General features: G+C 37.1%; 2 long non-coding RNA genes across 2 annotated transcripts; both read left to right on the top strand.

Annotated features, from left to right (window-relative positions):
• The first annotated feature begins 1,002 nt into the window (after positions 1 to 1,002).
• On the top strand, positions 1,003 to 4,096 carry LOC129370888 (uncharacterized). Its single transcript, XR_008607099.1, has 6 exons — positions 1,003 to 1,195; positions 2,514 to 2,531; positions 2,681 to 2,710; positions 2,924 to 2,971; positions 3,098 to 3,154; positions 3,416 to 4,096. It is a non-coding gene; the product is annotated as an uncharacterized LOC129370888 (long non-coding RNA).
• A 3,379-nt stretch (positions 4,097 to 7,475) lies between these two features.
• Positions 7,476 to 16,484, top strand: LOC129370889 (uncharacterized). Its single transcript, XR_008607100.1, has 3 exons — positions 7,476 to 7,605; positions 13,472 to 13,568; positions 15,401 to 16,484. It is a non-coding gene; the product is annotated as an uncharacterized LOC129370889 (long non-coding RNA).
• Positions 16,485 to 17,490: the final 1,006 nt, after the last annotated feature.

The raw sequence follows: 17,490 nt of genomic DNA, 5'->3' as shown, positions 1-17,490 counted from the left end.
AAAAGTATTCATTCCCTTTGAACTGTTTCCCATTTTGTCAAGTTACAACCATTTCAGTGTATTTGTCAACAGAAAGTAATGTGTATTTGAGGGAAGAAAAGAAAATGCAAGTCTAAACTTGTGCAGAAGTCTAGAACAGTATTATGTCATGAAACAACAATCCAGCCTTTCAGCATCTACCAGGGTAATTCAGCTGCAAATGTGGATCTCTGCGGCTCCTCCAGAGTTGAGTCCTCCACAAACTTGCAGTTCATTGCTAAGAAATGTGGAAGAAATTGATCTGGTCAGATGAGACTGAAATTTAGTGTTTTTTCTAGCTAAAAAATGCTGTGGATCACTTTAAACATACCTCATCCACAGGAAAGCAGTGGTGCCAGCAACATGCTGTATGAATAAGTTTCTTCAGCAGGGATGGGTGATTATTGCCAGAAATGCTTAAAAGATGATTGATGCTTAAGAATTAGTAACAGAAGAAAACTTGGAAGACTAAAGAGTGGAACTGATTGTAATACAAAAAGGGCAACAAGAAGCAGGAGCTGCAATGGAATAGTTTGACAGATTTTACAGAGAAAAATAGTTACAAATGTCTGAGTCTGGGTATTAAAGCACAGAGAAGAACAGCTGTATTCACAGGTAGTTCCATGTCTCACTTTTCATGTTTTGTAAAATTTAAAAAAACACTTTTTTTTCTTTGTATTGGTCTATGTCAAACGTTCCCAGTAACGTGCAATGAAGTTTTAATATAAAAGGCAGAATAAGGAAGGTAGAATATAAGTGTATTTTTAAACCCGTAATTCATCAGCAACATGTAGTGAACGCCATTTTCATTATGCGTTTATTTTTTTCGGTAAGACCCTAATTCAGTCGAAACCGCCGGTACAGCGCCCCCCTGAGGCGAAGTTCAGACTTTCACCAGCTCGCTTCCTGCCTCTTTAACAAGTGGGAGGTCCCTGGAAACACGTGTCACGTTCCTGTCCAATGACAAACGTCGAAATAGAAAACTGGTTCAAACCGGTTTCGTTCTTATATTTCACTGTATAAACTACAAAAACATTCGTTTCTATTATACATTCGCCATTTTACACTGAGACTGCAGGGTCGACGTGTGACATCTCTTCGAAAAACAGCTTGTTTTTGCGGCTGTATTTTTTCAGCTTTCTTTTGACTTCCAGCCAATACCATGGGAAAAGCAAAGGTAGGATTTTTATTTTTATTATATTTAGTTTTTTTTAGTCTTCTTGTTGGATTCGTGACGGGGTCTGTAGGTTAACGTTGGGCTGCATTTATTTTTTTCTGCATCAGAGGAACGTCATCATCTCTAACAAACGTTATAGCAATGGCGGACGGGCAGCAGAGACCTGTTCAAGCATCGTCTTAGTCGTCGAAAATTAAAGAGTTGGTCGTCGATAAATGCCTAAAATATTTACCAACTGGTTTTAAAACTTCAGACGGTGTAGATATAATTGATTTTACTTGTAGTCAGGGTCGGACTACATTCTCTTCTGACATTGCGCTGTGCTGATTAAATCCTGTCATCGTCTGCCTTTTTCCCTCTCTGTGGCAGTAGGCTGGGCAAAAAAAAAAATTGACAGGTTGCACCGAAAGATCAACTTTTTATGCACCGAGTTACACTATTATTTCGTAATCACAGCAGTAGGAATCCAGACGGTCAATATATATTTGTGCAAATATACATTTTGGGTGGTTGGTCGAGTTTTAAGATGCTTTAAGCAACCTGCAAATTTGAGGAAGGAGTGGGGGAGGGTAAATGAAAATGATAAATTTTTATCTGTTTTGAATGATTAAATTGCCCTCCCATCCTGAATAAAGATTCAACAATGTTGTAAATTTTAATCTGTTAGTTGAATTGATCATCAATGTATGCAAATCATCAATTGCGCCCTTTATATTAGACAATGCGTATTAGTAATTTACGCAAATCCATCTCTAAAGAACGTGTAGCAAAATATTGATCTAAACAGAGACGCAGTTTTGCTATTTTAGCTGAACTATGAAAATTTTTAGGGTTTTCTTAAAAAGATTTAATTTATTAATTATAGTATAAGGACTACTTATGAGAACTACTAAGATTCCCGGTTAAAAACAAAAACATCTAAATTGTATTTGTGATTTGCTCTGCAGATTCGTTTTTCCTTGTATTTCTTGTGTAGCTGCAGATTAGTAAAGTAGTAATCTTATCAGTTTCCCCCTGCAGCTGTCCGTAGGCGCGCACTGATACAAAACAAAGGAAGCTGTCAGGGCGCCAAAGCGCTGTCATGGTGACAGGACAGCCCAAGTTTGAATTCAAAAATGCGCGGGAAGTCCTTTGTGACTTTCAAGTTCAGCAGCTCGTTACAAGTTAACTGCGTGCACTTTGATTTAAGTTTCCTCTGATTGTTTTTTTTTTCTGATGGTAAAATTGATGTACAATTGGAGTTCATATAGTTGAGAGATGATTTTTTTTGTCTAAGTGTTAATACTTTTTGTTTTTGTTTCTTTTTTTTTTCTTACAGCAAACCGTTCCCCCTGAGGTTTGTCTCTTCTACTTTATGCTTCATTTTAGTTTGTTTAATTGTTGTTGTTTTTTTGAAAAACTATTTGACTTTTCTTTGTTTTTCATATTTAAATGAACTAAAACTCCTGTATGCATTTAAACTTTAAATATGTCTTTTGTCTGTAGCAAAGAAGAACCTCCCCGCGACTGGCACTGGTAAGATTTTATCTTGGGTAGCAGTTGTACCACATGTTTTTCTCGCGCTTACTGTTTAAAGCTTTTGGACAAAAACACCTCTTTGTGAAATTGTCAAAATAGTAACAAGCTTTTTTTTATGGAATAATAGCCTTCTGGAGGGTGACTAATTGTATAAACTAGTTTGCCTTTCTTTCCAGTCATATTTCTTTTTTTTTTTGTTCTTTTATTCAGAAACCGAAGGCAGCCCCAGTGGAGACTAAGAAAAAAGCTGCTCCAAAGGTAGGTAATTTCATACCAGATAGTTTTATTAATAAAGTACTAAAAAGTCTTTGATTTAATTAATTTAAAGTGGGTTTTTTATACAGTTGCTATAAATTTAAATGTACTTGCTTCTTTGTTTTGCAGAAGGCAGCAAAAGCAAAGAAGGCCAAGCCAGCTGAGAATGGAAACACCAAGGCTGAGGTATGTTTCTGTTTTAAGAAATACCTACCCTAAATTTTGTCATTAATACATTCCTTATACAATGCAGTTATTTTTTGGTTAAGATGTTAATATGACCCACAAGATTTATTCTGAATTAATTTGCTTTTATGATATTAACAGTTTAACACACTGATTCCTAATATCGGCCCAGAAGTTGGAGTTTCATTGTTCTGTAGGACAAAGTTGTTTATTCTTGGTTTTTTTGTTTTTGTTTGTTTGTTTGTTTGTTTTTTTTCTCAGGAGCCAAAGGCTGAAGCCACCGAAACCAAATAAATAAAGGTTGAAGATGTGCTCACTCTGTGTACTTGGTGATTGTACAGTTTTAAATAAGTATTTTTTACCAAGTTTTATATTACAAATATGTCATTTATAGGTTTGTTCTGGGCTTGCACTCAATGTAACAAGACTTTGTTTTCACATTCATATCCATTTTTTTTTTTTTTTTTGTATTTTTATCAACTTTAAAATGATTACCGTCCATATCTTGTAGGCGTGGCATTTTAGTTTGTCTAATCTGTTTTGTTTTTTTGAAACTGCTGATGGATAGATATTTTCAAGTCGGGTTTTGAATCTAATTTTAAACATAAGGCAGCTAAAATGTAGTAAAACTTACAGGAGAATAGGAACTTTGCCTTTCATCTCCCTGTATTTTAATGTTTGACTAATAAACAGTTGCTTACCAAATTATTTAAAGCGATGTATGTCAACGTAAGATCTAGTCAGTTATAATGCCACATAAATTTAGTGTATTAGGTCAAACGTTTGTTAGCTCCCCAAAACATGTACCATGTAAATCTGGTCTTCAGATTGGGAAAAAAAAACAGTTGTTAACTTATGTTTCTGTAAGGGGAAGTGGAAGGTTTTTTTTCTGACTTCAGTGGTTGATCTAAATGTTCTTGAATAAAAAAACTTTAAAATGTTTGTTTGGTTTTTTTTTAATGTGATTTTATTCAATTTAGGTGAATTGACTTGACGCAAACAACTGAACTACATTTCATAATGTGCAACTAAAATTGTATATTCAGTTTTTACAAGATTGCAGTGAGAAAGTATTTATAAACCCATTATTATGAAGTTATAACCATAGATATGTTACTGGATATTGGCATCCATGTATGTAATAGGAATTTACTAAATGTTTACAAACATTTACAATTTTTATCATTTATAATAATTGATTGAGATATTTTTATCTATTACTGGAGTTTACTTTAATGATTAAATAAAATCAATTCTGAACTGATGTTGGAGAAAGTTTAAATAAATTAGACCAAATGTGGAAGAAAATTGTAGCTATTGGAAACCTAACTGCAGACACTTTTGAAAAGAACTAACAATCCTATATTCCTGATTTTAAAAAGCCAAATAGTAAAAATCCAAAACTGAAACATTAGAAATATATCCATTCCTACTAAAGTGGATCACCTGAGTTCTATCAAACCTTTGTGATATGATGACATTGTCTGTATTATTTATTGTCTTTACCTTGAGAAGGTTCTGGGTTGGGATACACATCCATCTTTCTGCAAGATTATTGAGTCCATGTTTCTTTGTCCTTTGATGAACTAACATAACTGTAATGTTATTTGGTGTTTTTAAAATTCTAATTAGCTATGAATGTAAAACCATAGATGTTTGTTGTGTGTATCTCTGTCTGTGAAGGACTGGAAACCTGTCCAGAGTAGAACATGTCTCTACCCTGTGACTACTGGTAGTAGGTGCAACCGTACAAGGATAACAGGACAGAGACAATGGGTAGATGGATCTAAAACCTAATAAAATGGTAGTAATTAGGTTTGAGCTGACATATTTTTGATGTCTGGCAATAATGTTATAAATGAATGAAAGCCCTTTTCATAGATGAGGTATTTGGAGTTTTATTCCCAAAAGTGAAGTTACAGTTGTTACTGCCAACATGTGTTTTTTTACATGCAGATAACATACATTAGAAATCAAATTAGCTTCCCAGATGTTTCCTCACATTTGGATTTGTGGTCTGCTAATCCTGAGTCCTGTTCTTGTCGGTTGCCACCAGCAGGGGGCAGTGTGCTACCACATGAAGCAGATGTTCTTTGTTTCTTCAGTGGGATTCCTCTGTTGGCTTCCGCAAAGCTTGAAAGTCGGTCAAATATGACGCGTTTGTTGTTTCCAAAAACTTCGTTGAAATATCTTAAAGCAAATATAGTTTCTAAACATGGCCCATTGAGTATTTTCTGTCATGTGCTCATTTTGAAGCGGGTTCTTATGTCCTTACGCGTCTGAAGGACAGTAGAGATTCTGGTGTCAGATTATTTAGAAGAAAATACATACATTGTTTTTATGTAAATGTCCATACAGTGTGTCCTGTGACTGTTTTCTGTGCATTTCATACAAAGAGATGAACTCCCAGGAGAGATCTGTCTTACTGTGTCAGCAGTCAGCACCCTTGTAATACACCATTTGAGGTAACATGATAGTTAGCTTGTGCAGTTTGGGATACCATGGTCACTGGAAAGTACATTAACCTCAAGCAACCTTGAGGAGTCACTCCTTGTTTGCTGATAAAATCAGCTTGTTGAATACTTGCATGTTTTGCATTTCAATGAAGAAACCAAATTTTAATCACATATAATGAAAACACCAATTTCTAAGTCAAAACTCTCATGTTCCACTGGACATAATATTTAAGCTGTTCCTTTAAGAATCAATGTGATATCATAATGTCCATTAACTGTATACCTCACCAAATAAATTTGAATCTGCATTCGGGAAGCCTGCCTCAAACCCCTGATCTCCAGGCAGGACTGTTTTTTCTTTAAGCTTTTTCAAAACGCATTGCTGATTTTTGTCAGGTCTGCAATAGTTTTCAGCTAAAAAATAAAAAAATTATTTTAACAAATGAACTAAGATAAACTAGGTTGCATTTAGTTTCACTGCGTGGTGATTTGAATTTAGAGCTTTGCTTACTAAGTGTTCTCAAATTCTGTTTTGCATCAATTTAACTAAAAGGCCCTAGGATTGAATCCATGCATGGAGTTTACGTGTTCTCCATGTGCATGCATGGATTCTCTCTGGGTACTCTGACTTCCCTGTCACTGCTAGGTAATTGGTCTCTCTAATTGTCCCGATGTATAAGTATGTGTCTCTCTATGTGGCTCTGAGAAAGACTGGCAACCTGCTCATGATGTACCTCTCACCCAGCACCCAGTGCTAGAAATGTATATTTTCATCACATAAAGCACTTTGAATTGCCTTGTTGCTGAAATGTGCTAAACAAATAATCTTTCAAGGCAAGGCATGATATGTTTGCTGCAGAGCTCCAGAGCTCTGCAGCACAAATCTGACCTTCACTGGAGAGAGGAAAGAAGAAAACCTTTGTTGAAAGAAAGTAACAGAAAATTCAATTTGTTGTGCCACAGAGAGCACTTCAACCTTGCGGACGAAGGCGGTTTCGTCAGATGAGACAGAAATAAAAGTTTTTGGCATGACTGATAGAAAACTAACACCTCACAAAAAACATGAACACACCTTTACCATCTTGAAATCTGGTGGTGGCAGCATCATTCTGTTGGGATTCTTACATTTAGCAGGGGACAGGAAAGCTGGTCACAGTCTATTGGAAAAATGGATGAAGCTGAGTACCGTCATCCTGGAAGAAAATCTAATTGAATTTCACCTTCAGCACGATGATTAGTTCAAGCTCTGGTTCAGATGAAAACATTTTTATGTGTCAGTCAAAGTCTACCGTTAATTAAATCAGAGAATGTGTAGCTAAAATTGAGAAATCCTATAAATGGACTCTCTCCTTACAAACTGTCTGAGTTTGAGCTATTTTTCAGTCTTATAATAGGAAATCAATTTTGGAGACAGCTGTAAAGGCAGCAAAGGATGCCTGTCAGTAAAGTAAAATGTGTGTACACTTTACTTTCTCTGTGGGCAAATTCATTCTGACAAAGTATATGGTTCAACTTTGTGCTTTTTAGTTTCCAAAGTTAGGACTGACACTTAGTAGTAGCAAAAACCCAGATAAAGTTATAATTTTATGACTTCCATGAAAACACATAGTCTGCATATTTCAGGCCTTGTTCACTATTTTTGTATTTACACCTAAACACACCGCAGAGAGTCTGCTATCCAGAGGGCATGTCACATGTGCGCGTATTTCTTCCACAATATTTCACACAAAGACAAAATGTTCCTCCGCACACGGAGCCATTATTAAACGCGGACGAGCCCATTTCTCCTGTGCCGTGGGGGTCTGCGTGGGTCCGTATGAACAGAGGCATGTCTGAGAGGCAGTGCCCCTCCCCTCTCACCGCTGCCACACACAACATGCATACCCAGCTTCCTATAAAATCTTTTCAAAGCGAACACAGCGTACCATTTACGCGCAGGCTGGCCGAGCCCACAGCTGTCCCCTGCACACACGCCCTGCCCCCGAACAGCTGCAGGTAAGCGCCCAGCTTTTGAGGGACAGGATGGACAGGGAGGACAGAGACATGACTGATGAGTCTTCGGGAGTCTGCAGCGCTAAGTTTGAAACAGCTCAGCAGACTACGCGTCCTGCTTTCTAGCTGCCAAAAACTTATGTCATTTTTATGGCAAACATTTATTAAACGCGCTCTGATTTTTAACCACAATTCTTTGGCTCCAGAATAAACCCGACTGTAGATGTTTTGCAACTTTTCAATAAGAAAAAATCGTCATCTTAATATGTTTTTCTTTTGTCGACGTTGTTTATTTTTCTAAGTGGAAAGTGTTGCGCTCAACTGAATTTAATCTGAGTTCATCAGCGGGATTCATACCAGATATGGACATTTAAAAGACAGGATATCCCCAAAAGTGCAGGATACAGCTTGAAAAAATCCCAATGACATGTTTTTTTCTTTCCTTTTTTTTTACAGTGGTAAAAGTTTGATTTGAAGAAGCAAAGTTAAACTTATAATTTGGTTTTGCTCAGTGATTTTACAAAACAGCTTGTGCACTGAAAACTTTGTTTCTGTCTCTCTTACCAGATCATCAGAAAACTGTTAAAAGCATCCTAATCTGAAGTAGAAGAACAAAAACGTTTCATACTTTAAAAAAGTCTGAAAACGTTTTTGGTAATATGTTTTTAGTCATAAATTGCTATAATTTGAGTAAATCGTTCTTGTTTTTACTTTTCCGATAGCAGGATTTTTTCATGCACATTGCATGTCTTTGCAATGTACACTTTGTTCCTTTCCACTGTGGCTCACTGGCTGTAGGGACATTTTTCAGGAGGTTTTGCTTCCTAGAGTTCAAACTGACATATGCATAAAATAATTTGGTGACATTTTTTAATGCTGATTTAAACTGAAAATTAAAAAAAACAAATCTCCTATATATGTTCCTTAACATTGGCTGGATTTACAAAGGTTAAGACCTTTCGTCTTCTATTCTCTCTTTAAGTGAATTAAGACTTGTGTGTGTCAGCTTTGAGAGTCACTTTAGAGTAGCTTGAAACACTTCAACTCCTCTCTGTTCTGACCTAGGTCTGCCACAGTATTTCTTCAGTTAAGGACCAAAATAAAATGTTTGTGTCATAAATTCCCAGTCTATGCAAGGAAAATCCTTATTTCTACAAACCAATAAACTTTCATTGTGTTGTTGTTTCCAGAATCTCATTTTATTGTGGATTTCTTGGGTTTACCCCAAAGTATTTCTGCTGTAACTGAAATGTGTTTCAGGTTGCTTTAACATTTATTTTTGTGATAATGTAAATGTTTTGAAACAAACAGAAGCTATGTTTCAATGCTATTTTTTAAAAACTATTTTCCATTTTTGTCCCAAACAATTTTTTTTAGAAGCCAATTAGAGGACCTGTTGATTGCAGCTGGAATGACTGAATTAGTCCAGCACATTGTTTCTAAGTGTTCAGGTTTCTAAAAGGTGTGGCTGGAATTTAATGAGTTTGGTTTGCAAATGAAAACGAACAGGTATGATGGGTTTATTAGTCACCACAGGATCACTTCACAAGAGCTTGCACACATTAACTAATTGACTCTCACATTGGGGCAACAATAGTGGCAGCCATTGTCATGACTGTGGAGGATGTCCAGTCTCTGAGCTGCTCCTGTGGCGAGACAGGCAGATTATCGGCCCTGATGTTACACTGAGGCTCTTTGTGCTGCAGGAGGGTTTTTTTTTGTTGGTCAATGGTTCTGCTACGGTTGCAGATGGGTCCATCTTTCACATGGCTGCTCGCTATAGGGAGTTGGGAGTTTGGGGGTGGAGGGCGCTAGAAAGTGACACAACAAGGCGGGACCAAGACGAGAGGAAAGACCTGACGGTGGAATTTCATTGGTTGTTTTGCAGAAAGTACAGCATGTACCAAGGAGAAGGAAATATTTATGGGCCTGATAGATGGCTGACTATAGCTTTCAAGACATATTAACATTCAAAAGTGCTAAAAAGCTCATCCTACAATGGGAAGCCTGTCAGATTTTAGCACAATTTGAACATATCTGTTTACTTCTGAATCAAATATACTTGAGTGCTTTGACCATAACCACATCCAATTTTCCCAGCTTCGCCTCAGATCTGTGGCTGGACTCGCTTGCCGCTGAGAATTTTTGCATGGTCACTGGTGATGCACCTATGGGGAAACGCCCTCCAGCTTTCATGTTCATCCCTAACCGTAACATGAATAGTTCACAGATGATTCACTCAGAATCTTTCCAACACATGACGTTGAGCCCTGCCTATTACTGACTCAGCATTGCCTCTTACATGAAATTCCTGACAATGTCAATGGGTCTTTGAAAAGCAGCTGGGAACATCTGAAGAATGTGAGCTACTCAGCTAATTTAAATGGGCTGGCCAGTTTGGTTTCAGACATTACTTCCGGTACAATTATCACCCAACTTTAACCATCTTTACATGTTTGTTTCAATTAGATCTCATAAAGAAAGGTTGAAGTGCCACAATCTATTAGTATGTGGCAGTAATGACAGTACCTTCTGTAAACAATCTGATAATTCTTAAACAAAATATAAAGTAAGTTTTGAGTTGAAATTACCAACATTTTAGGAAGATTTTTTCTATTAATGCAAGATTTCACAAAGTTAGAGGTGTAAAGTTATACATACTCATTATTGTACCATAGAAAAGTATTGCAGTAATGTGCATGCACTTGTGATCTGGGGGAATAAGCTCTGACTGACTTCTCAGGAAGAACATTTTATTTTTATTGCCAACATCAGCAACATGGCAGCATAGTGTTTTAGTATTTCCTGATTTAGCAACTTTACTGCTTAGCTTCAGATGTTAACATTTTTAAAAATCCCAATTTTTTAAAATGGGATTAACTCAAACGTTTTGCTGTTTTGGTTAGTTTTGTTTTAGTAAAATATCTCAAATGTTGAAATGCTCATACTGCAGGACTTACTTTTAATGAGGCCATTTACAAACATATCTCTAAATCTAAAAATGTACCCTATGTAAACCAAGGTTGTGTTTAGTTAGTGTCTGTAAAACTATTTCCAGGCATTTGACATGCAAGTGAAATCTCATGTAAAATTAGCAGGCTTCTCGTTTAAGAGAACAAGATACATAGCGCAGCGGATACTTAAGAATACTTGTTCACTATTCCCTGATATCTCTTATTTGATCATTATTAGGAATGATGAGAGATTCAAGAACATTTTATGAACCTAATCTAAGATTTTTTTTGTTAAACAAAATAATTAGGAATTGTCTCTCCTTTTTTTATATTACCTTTCACTTTTTTAGAAAGACATTCACAATGAAAAAGACTTTTTGATTGTTTCAGCTCTCTGTTTTATTATTTGTGCTGTTCTTAAAATTTTAGAAGCTAATCTTTAAGTTTCTTTGCTGAAAGTTTTGTTTACACTCACTTAACTTGAACCAGACTGAAACATGTTATCAGCCAAATTATTGACAAGTCCTATCAAGACAAAACATGCTCATGTTAGCATAGCATTTTATTCCTCATAGAAAATGTTGGCTGGAAGATGATTTTGTATCTTCTCTTTTTCTTCACATATTCTCATATTGAACCACACAAGTCTCATTCTCAATTCTTCTTTTACGATACTCCGTTTAGGTAGAGCTTGGCTTAACATACTTTGTCTTTATCAGAACAGCCTTATTTATTTATTAATTTTTTTGAGATGTAGATTCAAGGTGCTGGAATTCTTCAGAGATTTTGGTTCACATTAACAAGACAGCACCATAAAACCACTGCAGATTTGTCTACACCTGAATCTCCCATTCCACAAAATCCCAAAGGTGCTCTGTTAATTTTTAAAACTCTTCTATACGAACTCGAGAGATGGCTGTTTGAAAATCCCAATTTCTAAAATACCAACAACCATTCCATGTTCAGAATCACCTATGTTCACTTCTCTAAATCTGTTTTTAAGCCTATAAACCACCATCACCACATCTAGATGCCAAAAGGGATACAGTTGCTGAAAAGGGATTGGCTGCTTTGTGCTAAGAAGGGCAGGGTTAACTTAATAAAATGGGTGTTGCAGTATTAGGTGTAGGTAGCTGTGAGACATGTTGGATGTTACATTACTTAAACTCTCTGTCACAGAGCTCCAATAACATGCTTGCACTATCATTTGGTGTTTATTCACCAAATGGTTTTAGTGTTCAGGGAAGGTGTGATTTGAGATAGCTCATACAGTTTCATACAGAGCTTTTCACTGTTAGAAAGTGAGCTGATGTTTTGTTTGGCTATTTGATGTCAGATCCACAAGTTGCAGAAATATTTTCATGCCTCTGGACCTCATGCAGGGAGCTCAGGTTGCATATTGAGTGCAGTTTTGACTCTGCAGAACTTTGTGAAATGTAGTTATATAACATAATTTACTAAAAACCCCACAACGTTATTGGTAAATTTTAAGAAGCTTAAAAAGTTTTTCAGCATTTTTTACCCACTTGTCGACAGTTGTGGGGTCAACTAGATTTCTGACCCAAACTGAGATTAAATGTGCACATCATGTTGGTTATATAACTCAAGACGCTGAAATCCCAGCCATAATAATTCTTCTCTTTATTTTTCTGTTTTATTTCCCTTATTCTGCCCAAGTGAGCACATTATATCTGACATTTTTGTTTTTGGAAGGAGGCAGTAAGCATGTGCATTTGGGAAGCGACCCACTGAGAGTAATGAATTTGGACACCGGAGTCTATGTGTTGCAGAAGTGGGCGTATATCGCAGGCAAGCCTGAAGATCTGGTTGGGTAAGAGCTGGGCTGTATAAAAAGGCGGAGCGCAGCGCAGAAGCTCTCTCTCTGGTTCAGGTTCTTCTCTGTTTGGCATCTGTTAGGAGTTTCTTCTGTCATTTTTTTCTCTGCTTGTGGAAGCAGAATATCCCACTGTTGGGACTGGAGTTATTCTTTCTTCCTTTTGCAGACGGTGAGAAGTCCATCTGTTTTCATAATCAACTCTTCAGGAGTACCAAAACAAAACTTGGAATAACATTTTTTTTTCTATAAAGGGTGTAACTCCACAGGTTGGTGCATTATTGCTTCACGTGTTATGCATCCTCTTCGATGATTATGCTTCCTTTTTTTTCTGGAACATAAATCCCAGGTTTAACATAAGTTTCCAGTACCAACATATTTTTTCACAAACTAATGTATATAATTTTGCTTGGTTTTTAAAATGTTTTCTTTCTTTATTTATGTTTTTTAATCAGATGAGCTCATCCCATCTCCTGTTTTTACCATCAACCCATTAAAAAATTGTTTTTACAGTTTGCGCCTCTGTCATAGCAGGACTGAAAACCATCCCTTTGTCTTTCTTGCGTTTATCTATTTAGAATCTTGGTGTCCAGTTGTGTAACGCAAAATGCAGTTTTTAAGTTTAAAACTGCATTTATCTTTATTTCTGAAAATGACTTTAGTTCTGCAGTGTCAGCTCATGACGCAGCATGAATACGGTCTCTGTTGCTCTGACCCAGATCTCGTTCAAACATGACGATTTAATAACTCAGAACTGAGGGGAGGGCAAAGGGTGGTGGATTTTGGGGCTTCCCGACTTTGAACGTGTGAAATGAACAGAACTTGTGGCAAAAGAGACAAATTGAAAATAGTTCCAGATGATATTTTCGATCACACATGTTCTGCACACGTGTGCAGTTTTGTGCCAGAGCTTCAGGCAAAGGATGTTCTTTCTTCATGTTTTAGTTTATTTGCAAGCCAGCACAAAGAAGTACCCTCCTATTTTTGATCTGACTTCAAAAGCTTAGTTTCACTTCTTTGTATGTATTGTTTACATGAAGTACATAACCTACATTTACACTTTTCATTTTTTTACCTGCAGATCTTGAACCACCCCGGGGGTTCACTGATCCATCATTTCAGGAAACATGATCATCAGGCTGGGCAGGCTGACACCTGGATACTTCCGCCTTCTCCAGGTATTTAGTATAAATATAAGCATGAGTCAATACGTTGAGCCTAACTACAGTGCTTTCACAGCATGAATGTATATAGACCAAAATACAAAAAAAATATAATAATCAGCTTATTGAGCATCATAATCATTTTTTTATATATAAGCTCAATTAGAAATGTTGAATAAGCACCCATTAAATGTTACCAATTGAATTGAACCTTCTTGCCATCTCAAGCTGGCTAATTGAGAAGGTTAATTAGTCAGCTCTTGTGTTGGCTTTTTATCAGAAGCATTAATTGCAGTCTGACCACCTTTAGTTTTGAAACAAGATTACCTTAATAAGAGTGATGGAATGCACCTTTGTTCTCGTAATCAGAAATATTTCTTAAAAGCCCAATTTGTCTGTCTTGTAATCAAGGGGAAAATGTTATGGCCTACTTTAAGTCAGCTAATCTTCAGTGCGCAGCAACTGGTGGTCAGGATCATGTCCTTATGAGGTTATAAGAGGTTTCTTCATCACAATGTAATTGGGGAGCTTATGATTATCATCTCCTTTGTTTCTTTTGTCATTGCAATCCTCGGGGGTGGGGGGTAGCATATGTCTCCTCCATTATACATTAATAATAATTTGGCCATTTTCACTAATTCACAAACAAGGAGCATTTCTCGGATGGCTTTAAGAAAACAAAAGAAAGTGACTAGCTTTTAATTTACATCTGACCCTGTAATAATATTTCTAATGTACAGACTGGTTGCTAGTTTAATGATTTCAGACAATTGTATGCTTCAGTGAGCGTATTGTTCAATATTCTTTCAAATGCATTTTACTGGAAAACATTATTAAGACTGGAATTTAGGACTAGGATTATGTCGTCCTGAAATAATTCTTATGGACAACCTCTGTCCCCCCCACAAACATTATGCTTTTTGTAGCAATTCTACCAGTGGGTTCTCTTTGTTTGGTTTTTTTTTTACCATTTTGCTAAAAAATGCAGGCCACCCTTATTTAATACATAGATGTCACTTTATTTTTTTGAACATCGCTTACTCATTCCATAAATGAGCTGGTATCTTACAGTCAAATGCCTGATCTGTATGTAGAAAAGGGTGGGGCTATACCTGGAGAAAAAATACAATAGAAGGCAATAAGTGAATCATGTGCATCTAGACTGTTGCATTAATATATATTTCTGCTAAAAGTTATGATGTCCCAAGGTTTAACATCTCAAAAAATTAGAGTATAAAGGGAATATATGATATGCATTTTGGTGTATTAATTTAGTGATATGGCCAACACAATAATGGGGAAGACTGATGACTAAACTGGTGTCCAACAGAAACTCATTGACACCATCCACAAGGAGGGTAACCCACAAAAAGCCCTGGCTAAAACAGATGGCTGTCTTATGTTTCAAAAAATATTAATGGAAAGTTAGGTGGAAGAAAAAAGTGCAGTTTATGAAGTTTCTATCAGAGACCAAACAGCTAAAGGCAGCTGTTGGTGGAAGCTGAGCTTTCTTAACATCTCAGCAGAACCACAGGCTCATCACCTCCATGTTGAGCTGCATTGATGCAGTAATTAATGCAAAATAAGTCTTGACCTGGACAAAATCTTCAGCAGGTTGACATTTCTGTACTAAAAACAAGCTTTTTAAATTCTCATTAGCGATACGACATAATCGGCAACGTATACTGAAAAATGCTTGAAATAATTGTTTTTATATAATTTGAGCTTAACTTTTTCAACTTAATTAACATTCTAATGATGTTTTAATTTGAGAGGCATGTGTAGTACTAAATAAGTTTATGTGTTCAACCAGTAACCTTTGTCTCATTTCTTTTCTGTCTCTGCAGAGGCAGGTCGCTGGTGAGGTTCAGACGCAGTCGCATGATCGCACTGTCAACCAGATCGCCATGATGCTGGCCATCATGGGTCTGAGTCTGTCTTACTACAGTGCCAAACAGATGACAGAGAAGGTCCAAGCCCAGCCTGCAGCCTGAAGAGGTTTGGTCGCTCCAGAATCTGGAGATGACAGATGAGCCAATGAAAACCAGAAGGAGAAACGGAGATAAAGGGAGGAAGAAAGGCACTGCGGTGGGCCTCGGGACAGCACTTTTCTCACCTTAGTCGTCGATCACACCTTTCCACTGACTTCCTGGGATCCTTCACACATCACCAGCAGAACTTTCAGGGTCAAATGAAAAAATAATTCCCATTTTCTGGTGCCAGGACCTTCAACAATTTGGGAGATTTGCTTATTTGGGGTCATGGGGAGAACTGGTTTTAGTGTGTGGAAACCAGCTCACTGCCAAATGGGTCTGAGCATTAATCATTACAAAGGTGCATGCTTGCAGGATACCATCAGTGCTATAAAAAGGAGAAAAACTTTCACTGTGAAACAAATTTTGTCCAAAAAGGGTTATATTTTCTGAATTCTCCTTTTTAAGGGATGGCTGACTGAGCAGTGCCTCCTGATGAAGTGATGGCAGACCCAAAGCAAGACTAAAAGGGGATGATACATTACTTTTAATCATTTTTATTTTTTTGTTCCTCCTCCAGAATTTCGTAGAGCCTCAGAACAGATTAGAATCTGTGGTCTGTCGGTCTACATGCCAGCTGTGTCTGTCAGTAAATATTTGCACAAAACCATCAAAAACTTTTGAAATGCTAAAGTGGAATCTGTAAAGGGATTCCAAAGTACTCACTGTTTCATGTGTGTTTTCATTGTTTTCACAATTCACAAGTCCTCTGTGTGTGTTGATGAGAGTCTTTCTTGCAGGATCTACAAACCTTAATGCAATTGTGAAATGTTGGTGAAATGCATGTACATGAAGAAACGTAGCCATTGCAATCTTCATGAGTCTTGTTTTTTTTTATTGCTGAATGAATGTATCACTTTATTTTTGCAATGATTTAATAAAGCTGTGAATATTTTAAGAGATTTCAAGTGGATGTTTGATAACGTTGGAAGAGTCTCGAGGTTGGCACATTGAGCTGCAGCGTGACATTGTTTCCTGCGTCTGAGAATCTGTGGTGTCATCTGCACGCAACAGGATGCGGTTGGCCTGACTCGCGTGTTATGTCTCCTAAGTGAGACTGCTTTTTAATTTTCTTTTCTTATCCGGTTGGCACCCATTTGCAAATGCAAGGCCTAATTCATAGCTAGCTGTAAACATGTGATTTTGGAGGAGTGTAAAATGCTCTGTAGAATGTATATTGTGGGAAAAAACCATTTAAGCAGATTTTTTGTCAGAGAATATTAATGCAACCTCCAATACATGGACATTCAACAGAAATTATTGACAGCTACTATGTTTTCCCGGTTATTTTGCAGGGCACGGAGTTCTGTATTTGCATGGGCGCTCCCGGCTGATGTGATGCCCTGTGACAGTCTGAGTTCTCGTTGGGTGCCACGTGACCCTCCCAAAACCTCTGCCCATGCCACTGGCTCCTCCCCTTCGCTCTCTATCTTGCATGTCACTGGGTAAAAATCTCACTTTGGCTTCTACGTGATGATGGCATGAGGACACAACCCCAAATGAAAAGTGTCTATTGGTTGACCACTGATGCGTCACAGTAATCGGCCTGGTTCTGTGGCGGAGAGACAAAAGGATGCAGATTAGGTCATTGGTGGGGATTGTGGGTGGGATTAGCATTCAATGTCTAGATTACAGGTTATAATTTGCAAAACATTTACAACACATATCTCAGAGCGAGAGGGTTTTTAAATTTGTTTTGTGGAAGAAGACGGTTTGAGTAAGTACTTTGGCATATTTAAGCCTGAAAAAGATATAAATCAGACTGTAACGCTGTCCCTGATCTAATTTCTATCTTTAAATAAACAACTGCCAACATCAGGAAACTTGATGAACATAAATGTTGACAAATGGAGTTTACAGTTATTAATGGGAGAGCTGCTTGTGTTTGGACTGTGTGTTGATTG

This window comes from Poeciliopsis prolifica, unplaced genomic scaffold (assembly GCF_027474105.1).
Source record: "Poeciliopsis prolifica strain line A6 unplaced genomic scaffold, Auburn_PproV2 SCAFFOLD025, whole genome shotgun sequence".
Classification (NCBI taxonomy): domain Eukaryota; kingdom Metazoa; phylum Chordata; class Actinopteri; order Cyprinodontiformes; family Poeciliidae; genus Poeciliopsis; species Poeciliopsis prolifica.
This window is presented reverse-complemented; position numbering and strand designations above follow the sequence as displayed.